The sequence below is a fragment of the Acomys russatus genome, chromosome 13 (genome assembly GCF_903995435.1).
Source record: "Acomys russatus chromosome 13, mAcoRus1.1, whole genome shotgun sequence".
Taxonomy (NCBI): domain Eukaryota; kingdom Metazoa; phylum Chordata; class Mammalia; order Rodentia; family Muridae; genus Acomys; species Acomys russatus.
In genome coordinates, this window is record NC_067149.1 from 71,861,006 (window position 1) to 71,880,660 (window position 19,655).

The 19,655-nt window shown below is 36.9% G+C and overlaps 1 pseudogene; it reads right to left on the reverse strand.

Annotated features, from left to right (window-relative positions):
- The window catches only part of LOC127197651 (vomeronasal type-2 receptor 116-like), a 49,309-nt pseudogene that overhangs the window by 17,930 nt on the left and 11,724 nt on the right, over positions 1 to 19,655 (reverse strand).

Here is a 19,655-nt window from a genome sequence, read left to right on the forward strand (position 1 = left end):
ATAATCACAGACCAATTTTATATATGAACACAGATGCATATATATTCAATAAAATACTTGCAAACCAACTCCAGGAACAGATCAATCTAGAATGATCAATTAGGCTTTTCCCCAGAGATTCAGAGATGGTTAAACATTTCTAAAAAAGTAAATTCAATCCACCATATAAACAAACTTAAAGAAAAAAAAAAACCACAAATGATCATCTTAATATACACAGAAAAGGCCTCTGATAAATCCATCATAAGTTCATTAAAAAGTCCCATAGAGATTAGGGACACAACGGACACACTTAAACATAATGAAGGCAATTTACAACAAGCCCATAGCCAAATTCAACTTTCCAGTAGGTATTCAAAAAATTACTTACTGGAAACAATACAGCTTCTCCATCAAATGTTGATGGCAAACCTGTACGTCTGCAAGCAGAATGCATATATTCCAATACTCATCACCTTGCACAAAATTCAAATTAAATATTGAGTAACTCAAAGTAATTCCACTAAACTCAGGAACAAGACCATTTTTCTAATCTCTCCATATATATTCAGAATATCACTTGAAGTTTACCAAGAATGATAAGACAACTGAAAGGTAAAAGAGCTAAAAATTAGAAAAGAAGACAATGTATTTTTGTTACAAATATTATGATACCATACATAACTGACCCTAAGTTTTACCATTGTATTTCTACATCTGAAAAACATTTTCAGTGACATGGATATTTACCAAAAATGTTATTTTTCATGGATTAATTAAAAAAATTAATAGTCTTCCTATAAACAAATGCCAAATGGACAGAAATAAAAATCTGGGAAACAACACCTTTCACAAAGCCTAAAATAATATATAATATCTTGGTGTAATTCTAATGAAGCAATTCAAAGTTTTATATAAAAAACTATAAGTTTTTGAAAAAGTTGAAGCAGATATAAGAAGGAAATTTCTTCCATGCTAATTGATGAATAAGAGTAACATAGTAAAATGACCATAGTACTAGAAACAATCTAAAGAGTCAATGAAATCCCCTTAAAAATCCTAAAAGAAGTCTTTACAGAAATTGAGAGCACAATTATCAACTTCATATGGAAAAATATAAAATCCAAAATACCGAAAAGTATCTTGAGCAATAAAATTACTAATGGAGGTATCACCCTGATTTCAAGTTGTGCTACAGAGATATATTAACAACAGCAACAACAACAAAATGGATGCCATTGGTGTAAAAACAGACAATTTTATCAATTGATCATAATTAAATTAATAACCCAGACACAAATAAAAACATACATGGACACCTTATGTATTTTTATAAATTAAACACTGGAAAAATTCATACTGGAAAAAAGACTCATCATCCAATAACGATGGATAAACGGGAATCAGGATGGGGAAGAATGCGAAGAGCACCATACTCGTCACCTTGCACAAAACTCAACTCCCAAAGACCTCAGCATAAAGAAAATAGATTGAATTGAACCTGATGGAAGATAAAGTGGGGAATAGGCTTAAATTTATGTGAGTAGGCAAAGACTTTCTGAAGAGAACACTGCTAGAAAAGGTGCTAAGGTGAATAATTAATAAATAGAACCTTATTGAACTGAAAAATTTTCTGTAAGTCAAATAACCTGATCATTTAGACAAAGGAGATCCATACAGAACGATTTTTATTTACCAACTCCACATTTGATTGTGCACTGCTGTCAAGAATATATAAAAAATATTTAAGAAACTAGATATAAAGTACAACCCCCCCAAAAAAAATAATTCCACTGAAAATAGTTTAAATATCTAAACAGATGATGTTCAACAAAGGAATCACAAATGGCTGAGGAAAACTTAAGTAATGTTAAACGTTTCCCACCAGGGACATCTAATGCACTCAATACTTCTTTGAGGTTCCAACCCAAACAGAACAGAACGGCTAAGGTCAACAACACAAGTGACATCTCTTGTTGACAAGGATGTGTAACACGGAGAACTCTTCTCTGTTGTTGGTGGGAGTGCAAGCTTGTACAGATACTACAGAAGTCAATCTGGCACTTTATCAGAAACTTCTGAATTGATCCATAAGAACTAGCTATACAGCTCTTGGGAATATGCTCAAAAGACACCCCATGCCACCACAAGAATACTTGCTCAACCGTGTTTATTTTAGCTTTACTCATAATAAACAGAAAACTGGAGAGATGCTAAATGACACTCAGCAGATGAACAAATAAAGAAATATGGTATACTTCCACAGTGGAGAATTACTCAACTGATAAAAAAAGACATCATGAAAATTTCAGGCAGATGGATGGAATTAGAAAAAGTCCTCCTGAGTGAGGTAATTCAGAATGAGAAGAACAAATATGATATGTATTACTTACAAGTAGATTCAATAATGCTGTGACAGGACATAATTGAAATTTTGTCTAGTTCTCAGAGACATGATTCCACATTAACCTGTGTCATATAGACCAAATGACATATTAATACTCTTTATAAGTCATAGGCACATTGGTATCAATGAGTTAATGAATATTACCACAAACTTTAAAGTTTGAAAATCTTCATGAGGTTCGTTATATTAATTTCAAAAAGGGCACAAATATATAATCAATCGAATAGTTGTGAAAATATTTACAGAAAATGCTTTTGTTCATAATGGAAGATTTGATGAATATATGTTTTGCATATTTCCCAAGCAGAATTTATGTACATCATAGGACAAATTTCTGAACATCATTGTATTGGAGACTAACCATGTGATCTTGAGTTTACTGTTTAGATCCAAATGAAGTAGGACAATGAGAAAAAATGCATTTATTAGCAAAATATTGAAAGTAAAACGTAGTAGGATTTACCATGTAAAATACTGGATCTATAAAAAAAATCATTGCGTGAGATACCCAGACTCCAAAAGACAATATGTTATGTGTTCATTTATATAAAGCCTTTGTCTGTTGATATTGATAAGAAGGCTTCAGTCTATATAGCCGCTAAGGTTAGATATGAAATGATGTGCACAAACTGATTGTAGGCTCTACTGCTGAAGATCACACTTCTCAACTCACTGAACATAAAAAAGTTGAAATGGTTCCTACTTAGAGACTTTATTGTTAATGAATAGTTTTCATAGTACTAAGGAGAACTCTGCACACTGCTAGAATAGAAAAAAATACCACCACAACTAAAAACTCTGCAATCTATTATGGTGAGTTAATTCCTAGACACACTGGTGCACGTATTGCCCAAAATATGTAGAAGAAAACAACCCACTATCAATTGGAATTAAGCCCCACTCCATGATACACAAAACCATGCCTAACACTTCCTGGGTAGTCAAAATTCTGAGACCCACTATTTATTGGAATTAAGGCCCACTCCATGATACATAAGCCATGCCTGGCACTACCTGCATAGCCCAAAACCTGAGATTAGATAGGCAATAGACTTAGGAAACAAGCAAATACTTCCATCATACAAAAGAAACATAGCAAAACAACCGACTCCTAATGACAGTCTTCTACACACACAGATCAATATTTTTTTCACCTGTCATCAGAGAAGTGTCCTCCTACAGTAGAGAGGGATACAGAGACACAAAAACTGGACAATATGCAGAAAGTGACAGACTTTGAAACCATTCTGAACTAGCTATCTCTATAAAGATCCCTTGCTTCAGAGATTAGGAAAGACAACAGAAGAGGATTTAGAAAGAATGTAAAAACCAGTGCTGAAGGAAGACACCAAGGAAGGAAAGCCTTCTCTACACAGCAAGACTTACACACCTGTGAGATCACAGCCTGGCAACATGGAAAGGGACTGTAGATGCTGAGCCAGCTGAGGTCCTAGTGTTGAGATGGGAAGAAGACACAGCCCCATCCTTAACATGGAAACTGTCTCCAAATAACTGGTAGCAAATGAAAAATTTGTTATTTTAAATGGATTTCTACTGGGTTATTAAACATAGCTTAAGGGCCAGCCCCATGCCAATGGCACACGGTCAATGCAAAATGAACTCAGTGGTATTTAGGGAGGATTTATTATTTCACAGTGCTTTGTCATGGGAAAATATTTTAACCTTAAAAATTTTTGTGTATATATTATGGTTGGCAATTTGGTTCTTATGTGATTTCTGAGTGTACAAATGTGAGTTTGCCAATTTCTGCATGTGTTTCCTATAATGCCTTAAGTATTTTTCTTATTTAATTATTTATTTTGTTTGTTTCATCCTATTCTAGATTTTTTGTTTTAAATTTTTCATATTTTATTCTTATTTTTAGATATCAATGTGTATTCTAATGAGAGAGGGTAAAAGGCTATTGATTTTGCTCTGTGGAAAAGTAGGAAGGGACAGAAAGAATTTTGGGGTGAGATACCATAATAAGAATTTATTTAATCAATGAAAACTACACTTTCCTTCCTGCACCTGTGCGAATGAATAAGAATAACAGTACAAGTGGCCACTCCTGCTGACATGGATATGGACCAATAGGAGCCCAACTCCTTTTCTGGTGAGAGTGAAAACTTGTACAGTCACTATGGAAATCAGTATGCCATCTCCTCAGAAAGATGAGAATCAATACACCTCAAGGTCCAGCTTTACTACCTTTGGGAATATAACCAAATGGTGCTTCATCCTATCATAGGGGCACTTAGTTGACCATGTTCATTATTGCTCTCTTGACAAAACCCAGAAGCTGGAAACAACATCTATGTGCCTCAACAGAAGAACGAGCAAAGGAAATATGATGAATTTACATAAAGGAGTATTGGTATTCAAAAATGACATGAAATTTTCAGGAAAAGGGGTGAAAATAGAAAAGATTATCTAGGTGAGGTAAGCCAGACCCAGAAATATAAATATTGTATGTATGTTCCTTTTCCTGTGTATTAGATATTAAATAATTAATAACTAACCTACAGTCTATAGACACAGAGTATTTAGGAATAGAGGAAGGGAATAGGGAAGGTGATCACATGAATGTTGGTAGGAGAAGGAAATAGAATATTTTTATGAGGGGACTTGATATAGAGGGTATGAAAATAGGAGGGGCATGTAGGAAGTAGGAGGTGAGATGGGATTGAGGGAGGGCATGAGAACAAAGAAAGCTAGAAATGAGGGGCATTTGAGGGGCAATGTCATAACCTAATGCAATGGAAACTTCTTATGATATATGAAGGTGATCATAACAAAACTCCATATTATGAGGGAGAGATAATCCCAATTATTCATCTCTGGTTAACAATTAAGCTTCCAGGACTGGGATTGGTTTTCACGAATTTGATTTGTTGGATAAAAAGGTGCTATGAAAATCCTCCAAAACCCAGGTTCTTGCCAAGATAATAGACGGATCTTCAAAAACTGACAGTGAGCCCCCATTGCTGAAGACAACACAACACAACACAACACAACACATTGAACACGGAGAGGTCAAAATGGTACTACATGTTACCCTCAAACCCATGTTCCTTTGCTGTGACACACAAAGGTACTCTATGGGCTGCTAATAGATGAGCATCAACATTAACCTAACCACAAAACTTTGGACCTACATTTAGTCCTGCTTGCAGCATATGCTAAGGTAAAGGTGGCAAAAACCTTGGGGTAGTAACCAATCAGTGTCTGATTTGATACAAGGTCTACTCCATGAGATGGAACCCATTCCTGACGCTACTTAAGCAACCACCAACCAGAGACTACACAACCCAGAGACCTTGAATAAAAGTGAAATTACTGGTCTCAAAAATGGCTCTTAATTATATTCCAACATACTCATAAATCAGAGTCTTATTAATTCATCATCACGGTGGTCCCCCCATTCCTACTGCAGAAGAAGGTAACAAACACAGAGACCCACATCCAGATATTGTGGAGAGAGAGAGAGAGAGAGAGAGAGAGAGAGAGAGAGAGAGAGAGAGAGAGAGAGAGAGAGAGAGAGAGAAAGAGAGAGTTTGAAACACACAGTAAAATAAGAGGTCTTTATCTATTCACTCCTCTCAGGACTATTGGACCTAAAAAAGGATGAAGCAGAAGGAGTAGAGGAAATAGGGGAAACAGAGGACACCAGAAGAGCACGAGTGTCTAAAAACAACTAAGCAACTCTTTTGTAAACACACAGAGACTAAAGCAGGAATCACAAGCCAACACAGGCCTGGACTAGGTCCCCTGCATATACACTGTATCTTCCTGTTTAGTACTTTATGGGACTCCTGAATGTGTACACAATGAGTCTCTGATTCTTGTGCACTCACTTGGGATTTTATTTTTCTGTTGTCTTCTCTTCTGTAACTTCAATATGATGGTTTTATTTTTAATTTATTACATTTCATTTTGTTATGTTATATTATATTTATATATTCTCAGTATAGGTGGAAAATTTCCCAACATAGAAGTCCTCTGAGAAAGTCCATCCAGGCTGGGCATCAGGAGGGATGCTGGACTCACTTCTGGACTCTTGGTGGTATGGAAAATGGGGGAGATGAAAGGACCGAGAGGGTTCAGGGACCCCACAAGGAAGCCATGAAGGCTGGCCGACCTGGACCAGGGAGCTTGTACAAACTGATGCACCAACCAAAGACAATGCATTACAGTGAACTTAGGCCCCCTGTTCAGATATAGCCAATGCACAGCTCATTCTTCATGGTTGTGGGGAGAGTAAGTATTGCCTCTGTGATGAACTCCAGTGCCCCTGATTTGATCACTTCCTTTAGCTGAGGAGGCACTGCAGGCACACAGAGGAAGGGGAAGCAGGCTATCTGGATGAGACCTGATAAGCTGTGGTCATATTGCGGGGAAGGATGTCGCCTTCTGTCAGAAGTTTATGGGAGGGAAGAGGGCAGAAGAGGGAGGGAGAGTGGAAATGGGAAGATGAAAGAGAGAGGATAACAATCAGGATGCAATCTGAATAAAGTATAATAAATTTTTAAAAGCCTGTTATTTTCTGAGAGACAGATAAGGACTGCCTAACTGATAAAAAAGGAGATGGGAAGAAATTGGTAGATGTGTAAGGAGAGGAAAATATATTCAGATTATGTTGTATGAGAGAAAAGTCTATGTTTGATAAAAGGGAGACAAAGATTACAAAAGAACATACTACAAGGAAATCTATCTTCAGTTAAACAAATGAAACTTAGTCATGATACAGTAAAATATATGTAGTAGGGATATAAACCCAAGTCTAGAGTCATCTACTGTGTAAAAATATAAACCTGTACTGGGAATAAAATCAGAAAGAGAATGTGAGAAATCCAAGCTTTAAAAGAATGCTACATGTGATTGAGCATGGTGTGAAAACATAAAGAAATGTCATGATAAACACTGTGTTCTTGATGAAATGAAGCAGACTGCTAACTTTACTGCAAAATAGGTTTCCTGAGGGAACAGTGTCTGCAATGGAACAACAACATAAGTCAAGATGATTTCAATGTCTAGGCTGTGTCTCCAAAGGAAGGAAAAGTAACAGCAATGCTCAAATTTTACAGTCAAGGAACAAAAGTTTATCTCTTACTTTTCTCCAGCCCCTTTCAATTTGCTTAAGTACTGCAGACTCCTGTGATCAAGTCTGAGAGTTCTCTGTAAAGCAGAATTTACCTGTCTCATTTGAAATCTCATTGTCTGCACAAGGAGTGCAATCAAAGCAGCAGGCCGCCTTGCCTTCCTGGGCAACTTTCCTGGATCCAGGCCTACAGCTCTCACTGCACACAGACTGAGGGATCTGAGAGAATTAACAGCTATTAGAAAATGCTCTAGACTTTTGTGAAAATTTAGAGTAAATAGAGAATTTATGAGTATCATCAACAGTAAATTTGCAAATGCTTACATTGGCAAATGAAAGTAATATGCTTTGATATTATTAATCTTGGCAGCAGCTTTAAGTCTGCATAAGCCACATGCTTAATTCTTGGTCCAATACCACAAAGCTGTTGTTAAGAGTAAGTCATTAAAGTAGTGTTCTAGAAGGTCAAAGTGTGATTTTGGTGAACCTGTCTCTGTACTTACTGGCTACTAGTAGGGACTTCTATATTCTATATGGTTGGCAATGTTGATTGACATCTTTGCATTGTTTAGGTTGACTATGGAGACATATCTTATGCATCTGTGAGGAGTTTTATAAGATATTTACTTGGGGTAGAAAGAGCAACCACAAAATGGGCATAATTATTTCACTGTCTACTGTGACAGACAAAATGAAAAGGAGATAGAAGGGGAGTAGCTACATTCTTGGTCTCTGACTGTGATGTAATCACCTCCTCTGACTCCTAATATATTCTCCATGCACTAACATATAAATACATGGTAACAGTGTCATCTAAATCAAGCCTGTATCCTTTACTTGTTTTTGTTACTATTTATCTGATGTAGCAAAGCAAGTATAACACACACACACACACACACACACACACACACTTGTCATGCTATCCTACCTTTTAAAAGCTGACAAAACAAAAATGCCATTTTGCCCTTCTCTGAAATATACTCATCTTGCTGACAAATATAACCCTCTTATCATTGTTTGAGACAGTAACAGAAATCTAACAGACACTCTATTCATAAGAACAGAGTAAGCATTAATATAATTTAGGAAAAACTTTTCCATTGATCAGAGTCAGGGAATGAGAAATTAGTCTATGTTTGATATCCTATGAGTAGTTTCATATTGATAGTTGTATATTGGTTTTTATGAAATAAATGTGCAAGTATTATTTTCCTGAGAATTATTTTTACTTCTGTGAAAGGTCAAAGCAGTGAGATATGTCACAACCCACCTTTGTAAATTGTGTTGGCCATTGAATCATCTGCTCAGATAAAGAGAACTGCTGACCCTGAGGAGTGTTTGGAGAGAAGGTTCCTACTTTGACCTTTAATCTCATGCCCTTTGGAAAATTCCAAATATTGAAAATGTCATACTCTGAATCTAAGTTTCTTCTTCCATCCATTAGGATGTGACCTCTCACGCGATCTTTCTGTAGGGTGTTCTTTAGGAAATGGAGGAGCTAGAAGAGATGCAGGAACATATGTTGAAGTCCATCTGAGAACTGAAAACATTTTCTTAAGTTGATAAATGAATCTCAGTTGGCACAACCATATCCACTGGAAATGGTGAATGTCATGAAGCCAGTACAGCTGTTTGTCATTGATAGGTCCTGCTGCAGGGTGTGGCTGGCAGGGCCATCCCTCTACATAGGGGCAGGGCTTCCCCCCTCTCAGAGATTCACTATATAAAACAGTCAGTTTGTTTCCAGGTCACCCTTTTCCTCTACCTCTCTCCTTCCCTTCCCCCTCTAGTACCACTTCCAAAAAACCTGAATTTATATTATAACTTCCTGGCCAATTAGCTCATTCTGTTTTCTTAATCCATCCCTCACCATTTTCAGAAAGCTTAGCCCAAAGCTGTGATCACTGTCATGCTGTGTTGTTCAAATTTTACCCTCTTCTTGTTGCATTCTTGAGGACATTCTGCATTATGACACATGTTATATCTTTTCCTGAGAAAATTATTTCATGTTTTTTTTAAAAAATAAAAGTTCTAAATGTAGAAAGAATATCTTTCCCATTTGGGTACCCTTGATCTCCTTTTTCTGTCTTATTGCTCTGGCTAGAACTTCAAGTACTATATTGAAGAGATAAGGAGAGAGTGGGCAGCCTTGCCTTGTTCCCGATTTTAGAGGAATTTCCTTGAATATCTCACCATTTACTTTGATTTTGGCTATTGGCTTGCTGTATATAGCCTTTATTATGTTGAGGAAAGTGCCTTGCATCCCCGATCTCTCTAAAACTTTAAACATGAATGGGTGTTGGATTTTATCAAATGCTTTCTCTGCATCTAAAGAGATTATCATGTGGTTTTTTATTTTCAGTTTGTTTATATGGTGGATTACATTGATGGATTTCCGTATATTAAACCATCCCTGCATGCCTGGAATGAAGCCTACCTGGTCATGGTGAATGATACCTTTGATGTGTTCTTGTATTCATTTTGCAAATATTTTATTTAGTATTTTTGCATCGATGTTCATAAGAGAAATTGGTTTGAATGAACATATACTGGGGGAGGTAATCCCCCTCAGGAACAGTCATAGGGGAGGGGAATAATGGGAAAGTGGGAGGGAGGGAAGAATGGGAGGATGCAAGGGATGGGATAAGAATTGAGATGTAACAAGAATAAATTAATAAAAAAAGAATATCTTTTGTTTAGTACAATTAACAGTTGTCAGAAAAAAACACATATGGCCCATAGGAAAGAATAGAATCGAAAGTGGACATCTGATGACTTTCTCACGTACTCTGGTGCCTCACATTTGACCATGTCCCCTGGAGGGGGAGACCTGGTGGTACTCAGAGGAAGGACAGCAAGTAGCCAAGAAGAGACTTGATACCCTATGAGAATATATAGGGGGACGTAATCCCCCTCAGGAACAGTCATAGGGGAGGGGAATAATGGGAAAATGGGGGGGGGAGGAATGGGAGGATACAAGGGATGGGATAAACATTGAGATGTAACAAGAATAAATTAATAATAAAAAAAAAGAAAATACAAATTGATGCTAAGTTAGATAAAAAAAAAAAAAAAGAAAGTGGACATCTGGCAGCCAGAAAGGATTCTGGGGTATCCGGGTGTGAGAGATTCGTTGGTGAAGATGTGTGGACAGATGCAAGATACCTGAGCAGAAATAAGAAGACATGTGGCAGAATGTAGATTAGTATAAATAAACTATTTTAAGTTATGAGCTAGTCAAAGAAGCGCCTAGCTATATGGTTTAGGAATTTGTTAATACATTTAGAGTTTGCGTGGTTATTCCCACAGCATGAGCCCAGGAGGAAACGCCCCCCACAACATAATGACTATTCATAGAACATAAAATCCAAACTAACTTATTGAAACTTTACTTACCAGGAAAGTGGGTCAGAGGAGAGGACATCCTATTGAGACTTTAGGTGAGAGTAGCATGGAAGAATGGGGAAATAGTAGGACCCACAGGGTCCTGGAAACCTACAAGAAGAACTTTATGACAGGCAGATCTGGGTCCTGGGGTCCTCCTCAAACTAAGGCACCAGCCAAGGAGAATATAGGCAGTAAACTTCGAACCCCTACCAGGACCTAGCCGACGAACATGATACTCTCCACCGTTGAGTGGAGAGTGAGATCTGACTCTCACACGAACTCTGGGGCCCCTTTTCTGACCACGTCCCCTGGATGAGGAGACCTGGCAGCACTCAGAGGAAGGATAGCAAGTTACCAAGAAGAGACTCGATACTCTAAGAGCATATATAGGGGGAGGAGGTCTCCCTCAATCACAGACACAGGGGAGGGGAGAAGGGGAGAAGTGGGAGGGAGGGAGGAATAGGAGGAAACAGGGGAAGGGTTAACAATCGAGATGTAATATGAATAAATTAATAAAAAAAAAGTCTGGGACAGAGAAAGAAACTTCACCCCCTCCAAAAAAAGAAAAAAAAAACAAAAAACAAACAACAACAACAAAAAAACCTTCAAAGCTATTTTTTTTTAAAGAAAAGAAGCCTGAAGACAAAAAACTTCTGAAAATAATGGCACAAATGAGTCCAGAAAAAAAAAAAAGATCTGAAAACAAGATTTTTCTAACTAAAAAACTGGAAAGGAGCAGCAAATTGCAGAGAGATAGAGCAGATCTCAGCCATTTTAAAACCAAGTTCCTGGTTCTCCATTTTTAAAAAGCTGCCTGGAAGGAGGGAGGAATGGGAGGATACAAGGGATGGGATAACAATTGAATGAATTAATTAAAAAATTTTTTTAAAGACAAAAAGAAGACATTAAACTTCTGGAAATTTTCTCTAGAAACAATAGGAAAATGATACTGCTAAAGATATCTGATGTAACAAACATTCATATTAGCTAAATAACATATGTATGTGAAAATAAAAAATATGGGAATGTATGTGTATACGAACACGTATATGCATACAATATCCATTGATTTAAAATTAGGTCGTGAATTTAAAGGAGAGCACCAAAGGTATATGATGACTTGGAAGGAAAGAAGGGAAGGAAGAATTTTTGTAATATTATAATTTCAAAAATTAACAAAATATCTAAAAATAAAAAGCTGCCACCTGAGAAAAGGCGCCTGTGAACATATGGCTCAGTGGGAGGTGGTCAGAGCTGTGCAGCAGTCTCTCCAGCAAGACCAGTCACACCCTGCAGTGTCCACATTATGTGGAGCAGCCAGTGCAGCAGCAGGGGTACCACTGAGAAGCCACAAACAGCTGACAACATTGCAGGACCACCCCTTTCTGTCTAGTAGGTCATGGCAGGAGGCTTAGCCCTTTAAAGCTTGAACTCTGGGACAGAGACAGGACAGCTGTGCATGACCAAGCACAGCACAGCCAGCACAACACAACACAGCACAGCACAGGGAGAAGGAGCCAAGTACATACACAGGAAGACACTGAAAAAATCCAGACTCAGTCAACCAGCTTAAAAAAAAAAAACCTGAACTAAACATTTAAACTTGTGTTTTAGTGCTATGTTTGCTTGTCATTAAAAGGGCTTGGATACAAATTGTTAATGGTCTTGATTAGGGAAAAGACTCATAGGGAAACAGACTCATGGATTTCTCTTTCCTTTTCTTTCTCCGTCCTTTTTTTCTTCGGTATTGGAAAAGATATTCAGAAGAAATTTGCAAGGGGAGGGGTGAGATTTAGGAAGGTATAGGATTAATAGTGAAAAAGGGTAGATTATTGAATCTGCTCTTAAACCAAAAATCATTTTATAAACCAATTATCTAACACTCCTGTAATATTGTGTACACTTATATAAAAATAAGGTTACTTTTGCTTATAACGGTATGGGTTTTTGTACCTCGATACAGAATTAAGGTTCCTTTTGATACTGTGGTATAGATTATTGTATATTGATAAAAATTTAAAGTTATTTTGATAGACACATATACATCTGCTTCAACTCCTGTATAACATATTGGACCTATACAATTCATTCATAAAGAGGAGGTTTACTTCCAGGTAGTTTAAAAGCTGCTATTACAAACTGTTTAGGATAACTAGGTAATACAAGTTAATAGTCAATGAAATTCATGGTCATGTGAGAAAGCAGTCTGGCTTATCATGTAAATATATATCCTAGTTTAAACACATAGTAAATAGCTACAAAAAAATCAAAGTTTGTCTATTCACATATACTATAGAAAGATAGATAATTAGTAAGCATTATATAAATGTGTACAAATATATAGGTGGTCTTCAAGGCCTCAGAGACCAGCCATAAATTCTGTTTAAAGATGTTTTATTATTTTAAGGCTTTTCTGATAATGAGACATGTCAGGTGCTGGCAGCACACATTTTAACATGAAAGAAGATGACAAACATTGAAGAATCTCCCTTAGGAGTTTGCTTAAACGGTGGCAAGATGCAACTGAGCAAAGAAATATCTTTACTCCATCGGCAGTTAATGGCAGAAATTGGACCCAGGCAAAGTCAACTGCTAAGCTCTGTCAAGACAGGGTAAGCAAGTCCTTCCTAATTCTTGCTTCACAAATATGTCTGTCAGATATTCTGGGCAAGAAAGCAGAAGATGACGTTTCAACACTATACATAAATTCTGGGTGACTATTGAGGCAGTCAGCTGTCTGACAGTTCTCTATTTTGTAAACTGCTTCCTTATACTGTTTACATACTAAGGTAATATTTTGTTCTCAAGCCTTGATGAGGTTGAAGACTTGACAGTTACAGACTTAAAATTAAGCTTAAATTATTTAGGATATAAAAAGAAATTTTTAGGCTGTTAAATGAAAGCTATAATAAAAACTGATTTAGATGTAAACTCATCAAGAGAGAACATAGTAAAGCGCTTTCTCCAAGTACGTATGGACTTGACCCTGTGAATGGAAATCTTACCTGATTGTTCCATAGTTGTTTTTATTGTATATAGTTGATTATTAGAAGAAAAACAGACTTTTATTGGACTTAAAGAGGGCATGTAGAGAAAAGATCTTGTGTATTGCATGGATGCAACACCTGTAGATAAAAACCTATGGACTATAGGAAAGTATAGAATAGAAGGTGGGACATTGTCAGACAGAAAGTATTCTGAGATCTCCTGGTGTGAGGGATTTTTGGTGAAGATGTGCGGAGCTGAGATGTATGGTACCAGAACAGAGGTAACCAGCCATGTGGCAGAATGTAGATTAGTATAAATAGATTATTTTAAGTTATGAGCTAGTAAGAGAAGAGCCTAACTGTATGGCCAAGGTATCTGTAAACATGAAAAATCTCAACTTTTCACAATAAAGCGATTATGAAGAGAACTGTGAGGCAAGATGTTATATGAATTTAATGTTGATTTAATGTTGATTTTTCCCTATTTCTGTCATGCATTTTATAAAGGACACTTACACATGGTTTTACATTGACCTCCAGACAGGGAATAAAGTATGTTTATAATCTAAACCTTATGCTGCCCTATGGGAGTGCCCTAGAAATTAATAAAAAAAAGTCACAGTGCTGATATTACAACACACAGGAAGGGGTATTACCTGCCAGTGGAAGAATACTATTTCTTCTGCACTAGAATATTGCTGTATCTGTATTTGTTGAAGACTCATCTCATGAAGACTGTATGCCACAGCATACACAGCATTGTATATATTATAACTCTCTTCAACTCATGGATGTGTCAAAAATATGTCCTGGGCAGGTAAATCCAAAGAAGCATTTGGTTGGCAGTTCTCCAAATTTGACAATGAAACCCATAAAATGAGCAGGTTGAAGAATAAAGCCCAAAACTTAGGAAGAAAAGTGTCTTCTGGGTATTTGTAGGGAGTAAGTGTGTGAAGAAAATTGGTAAATCCAAACATCTCTTCATGGTGGTGTGAAAATACGAGACTTCCATGAAGTGAGCCTACCATGAAATAATCATAATGGTTGTCAACATCCCATGGAAAGTTCAAGACCCAGACTTTCCATGTCACTAAGAGTTTTGCAATGTGAAACATTAAACCTTGTGAAGAAAACAATGTTCCCATAAATAACTATCACATTTGCTGATGATTTCAGAATGATCTCCAGATTTTCCCCCAAGTTATTGGAGTCTATATATGAAGTGGCAGGGATAATATTCACAAACTCAATACAGATGTTACCATTGTCCATATTTTCTCTCAATTCTGACAGAAACTGAGTCCCTTTGTGGTCATCTTGGAGGATCAGACCAACCCAGGACCAGCTGAAATGAAGCAGCAAAGAGACTATGGCAAGTGAGAGATGTGGTGTCCTTGGGAGCCATCTGATATAATAAGGAAGGGAAACATGACCTTGGTCATTCAAGGTAGAATCGAAAGGCCCAAAAGTGAGCTGAAGAGAAAACACAATGGGAAACCAGAGAGAGAACACTGGCATCAAACACAAGCTTAGTCTTGAATCAACAGATGGAAACAGTCCTGATGAGAATTTGATTGTAATTTTTTAATACAAACTCATTACAAAGTTTTCTACAAAAATTGCAGACAAGTGTTCAGTTTAAATACTCTGGCAGTTCTCATCCACCTCTCCTTCCTTTCAATTGCAAGTACTGGAAATGTGGATATATCAAGTACTCTTATACTTTTTTTGGGTACCTGACATCAAAGTATTTTGTTGTTCACCTGAAGTAATTGTAGGCCTCTAGGCCTAGTCCTTAAAACCTCTAGACTTCATACTATCTTAAATAGGCCTAGAATGATTTCAACCTCTGAGTTTTCCTGCTGAATAATCTCATTTTTCTTCTTCGTTCTGAATTCTTTCTGTCTCTTTCTGAATTCTTTCAGGTGTTCTGGCTCAAACTCCTTTCCATGATGACTGATTCAATCTGGGTTCTCTCTCGTCCTCTGACTGAATTGCTCTGCTTGGCCTCAAACTGACTCTAGCAATCTATTGTAATCTTCATGCTAATTCTCTGGCTCCGTTTATCTTCACCTGTGTCTATCTTGTCCTCTCCTCAACCTGTCTCTGTAAAATATCCAGGGAGAACTGCTCCCTCATCTCTCTGTGCCCTGATTCCCTAAGTCCTCTTTTCCTTGGAAGAGCTGAGCATATTTTATCCTGACCCATTCTCTATGTTTTTTTTCCTATGTTAACTCCCTGCCAACTGGTTGCTATCTCTGCCTCCTGACTTGTTGACATTATTTAATCTTGGTTCCAGAAAACTCTTGGATTGAAGAATGTGTGAAGGGGTGAGCCACACTACACTAAGAACAGGTTAAGAACAGGTTTTTCCAGTACACAATCTTGGGGTTCACATTGTAAGCAAAGAGCCTGCAACAACGTGATTAACTCAAGTGAACCTATTTTACATTTTTAGACATCTATAATGTCAACATAGGATCCTTGACTCCTAGTCCCACATGTTACTTGCAAGAGCCATTCTCTTAAAGGATATAGTTAGGCATGTGATCTTTCTAGGAGGCGATCTGGTATTTTACAAGGTCTGTACCATGATGCACCCAAAGAATTGCTTCCAGTGCCAAATGTGATGTCAAGGGCCATTCGCTGACGTTCAATAGGCATGAGAACTCTCTGGAAGGGATCTGATATTCTGCAATTTTCTACCTTGATGCACCCCAGAACTGCTTCCAATGTCTGACAATTCTGTCAGTTGTGCACTGCTGCATCTTACCTTCCTGGGTATTGACAAACTATGTTTGACCAAACTGAGTACATTATCTTACTGAAAGATGCACTGCTGTTCAGATGAACTAATTCCAGATAATGGTATTCCTGATGTGATTCAAACAATTTTAAAAGTTAAATTGTTTTAGATCTTCCAAAATGATAGTGTCAATAAATACTTTTGAGGACCTCTAGATGCCTCACTAGGGAACAGCCTTGAAGCAGATTTGTGACCTCAGATAAGCTTTTACTCCGGATGGCACCATGTATCTTGGTATACATCATAAATATGGGAAAGATGGTTTAAGCTTCCCACGAACCCAAAATATGATGGAGCTACCTGAACATGTCTAAATTAAGTCTAAATCCTAATGTCTGCATGTACAAACTGTTCTGTCATAATCCCTTATACCCTGTCACCTTATGGTATTATATGCTGTTATTTTAAATTTACTTTCTTTCTTGGAATGAAAGAAAGATAAAATTATTGTCCTGAATTTACTATAAACTAAGAGATAACTAGAGATTGTGTAGCCAGGTCGGTCCTAATGGAAAAGACAGATATTCTTGGAAGTTAGACCCTGTTAAGCTTCATTCCTTGTCAAACTTTGTCATTCTCAACTCACTATGAGTTTATGTAATGGACACATAGAGAAGAAAATTTTAATTTTAAGACATATAACCTGTTGCATTTTAGCATTTATCTGTTTTTTATCATTAATTTCCTTTTTTTAAACTATGAGGCAATTCCTTCTCTTAGAAGTATAAGTATGATGAACAACAATACATGGAATCGACATTAATTTGTTTAACTTCATCCACATTTTTGAATGTGTGTGTTTGTGTGTACATGCATGTGTGTTTGTGTTTGTATGTGTGCGCGTCTGTGTATGTGTGTGTGTGTGTGTGGTCACTAATTTCTATTTATTTATTATTATTTCACTGTGGATTCAGAAATAAGTGAATAGACTCAGGGTTCCCCTACAGCGCTCACGTACAAACAGGCATACTTGAGCTTTCCAGAGATCTCCACAAAGGGCCTATCTATAGAACAAGCACCTCCTTTAATGACCCTCTCAGTTTTTTTTTTTTTGCTAGAATCTGCATTTACAGCCCAGGTTATAGGAAACATGTGGTCAGTTTGGGTTCTCCTCCTTAGCTGCAGTACAGCCAGTCCCTAGAGAAGGAACTCTGGGCTTCCTCCCATCATTCTTCTTTAAATCCTCATTAGTTGCCTGAGATAAAGTCAATGGAGATTCTGCATCCAGTACCAGAAATCCAACCCTGGACTTGCCAGAGCAAAGACAGACATTGGCACCTCACCCACCTGAGGTATGTTGTAGAGTTGTAGCAGTGTAACAATATGGGAAGATGTTGACATTGGTGTTCCTGTGAATGCAGCAAGTGATGTTTTCTTCTCTCCACAGTTGTAATTAACCACGGGATTGATGGCCTGTGTTAACCAGCTCATGACAAAATCAAAACTATACCTTTCAGAATGTAAAGCAGAATAAAGATCAAAGCCGAGAGTTGTGTTGGGTAGAAGATAGGGGTTCCTGTTGACCTCCTCAATGGCAAATATCAGGTCCAGAAACACCTGGTAGTTCTTAAAATTATACCTGCACAAATTCCATAAAATTACACAGTATAAAGACATAGACCATAGAACCTTCGTATTTAGTGCAATGGCTTTTCCAATTAAAATGCCAATAGTTTTATAAAATTCAGTTTTTAATATCTTTACATAAATGGCTAGAATTAGAAGGACATGTAAATTAAGTAAAATTCTACAGTATTAGCACGCATTAATTATGAGCTCTGGGACTTTAATTTATTATTAAATTGTTTTCTTTATCTTTTATGAGCAAAAACCTGTTCATGAATGAGACATTAGAGTCTGACAAAACACCAGAACTTTGATGTCTGGATCTAGGACCTTTGGCCCCATAATTATAAAAACAATCAATTTATCTTCATCCAATCACCTTGTTTTCTCTGACAATCTCCTATTTAAAAATAACACAAAGTTAATTCAAATAATATATGTCCATAGTTGTCATCTCTATTATTTGCTTTTTAATATTGTGTCCTAGAATATAATATGTAGAGAGTTCTGATCCTGAATTCATGGAGATGTTCCTCCTCTGATTCATCTTTGGTTTCATTACTTTATGTGAACCACCATACAAATTTATTTTCCTTTCCATATATTTGTGAGCTGTGTGAATTGATTCTGTGAATCTGTACATAAACAAGTACATGAACATAAATAACTAAGAGTGCAGGACAGAGAAGGACAGTTAGTGTCAGTCCAAGCTGTCGATAGTATTTCACAAAGTGTCTCTTGACCAATTGAATTAAATATCAACTGACTGATTGACGGACTGACTCATTTGATTGATTTAGACAGAGTTCGACCATGTAGTCAACACTCTGTAACCAATCTGGACTTGAAGTTACTAAGATTGCTTCTGCCTCCCCTTCTTCAGTACTGTGAAAAAAAGAGAAAAGCACATCAACTGACACCACATTTTCTTTACTGTTTTCAGTGCATAAGCCTGGCACTCTGGCCAGCAAACTTGTAGGGAGTCATTTCTCCCTGTCCCTCTCCTCCATATAATAATTAGATTACAAGAGTACATGCATGCTCTCTCTGGGAGATGTAAATCCAGGTCCTCACACATGCACCTAGAGCATTTTATGTTATTACTTAAGTTTTAATCTGCTTAAAATAACATGGTAAGGAAAAAAATCTTACACATTTTATGATTTGAAAACCCCACACACAAAGGAATGGCAATTCATTTTACTGTCAAAATGTTCTGTTCACAAAATAGTTTCTTTAAGGTCATATTTAGTGAATTGTTCTTCAGTTGGATATAGAAATAATCAATATTAAAATATTGTAGGGTTTCATAGAAAAGCAATATTATCTTTATATTTTGGAAAGATATATAGAAAAAGATGTTAAACCTTCATTAAACATACTTGAAAAGAAAAGAGACAGAGCATCTCTAGATACAATTTT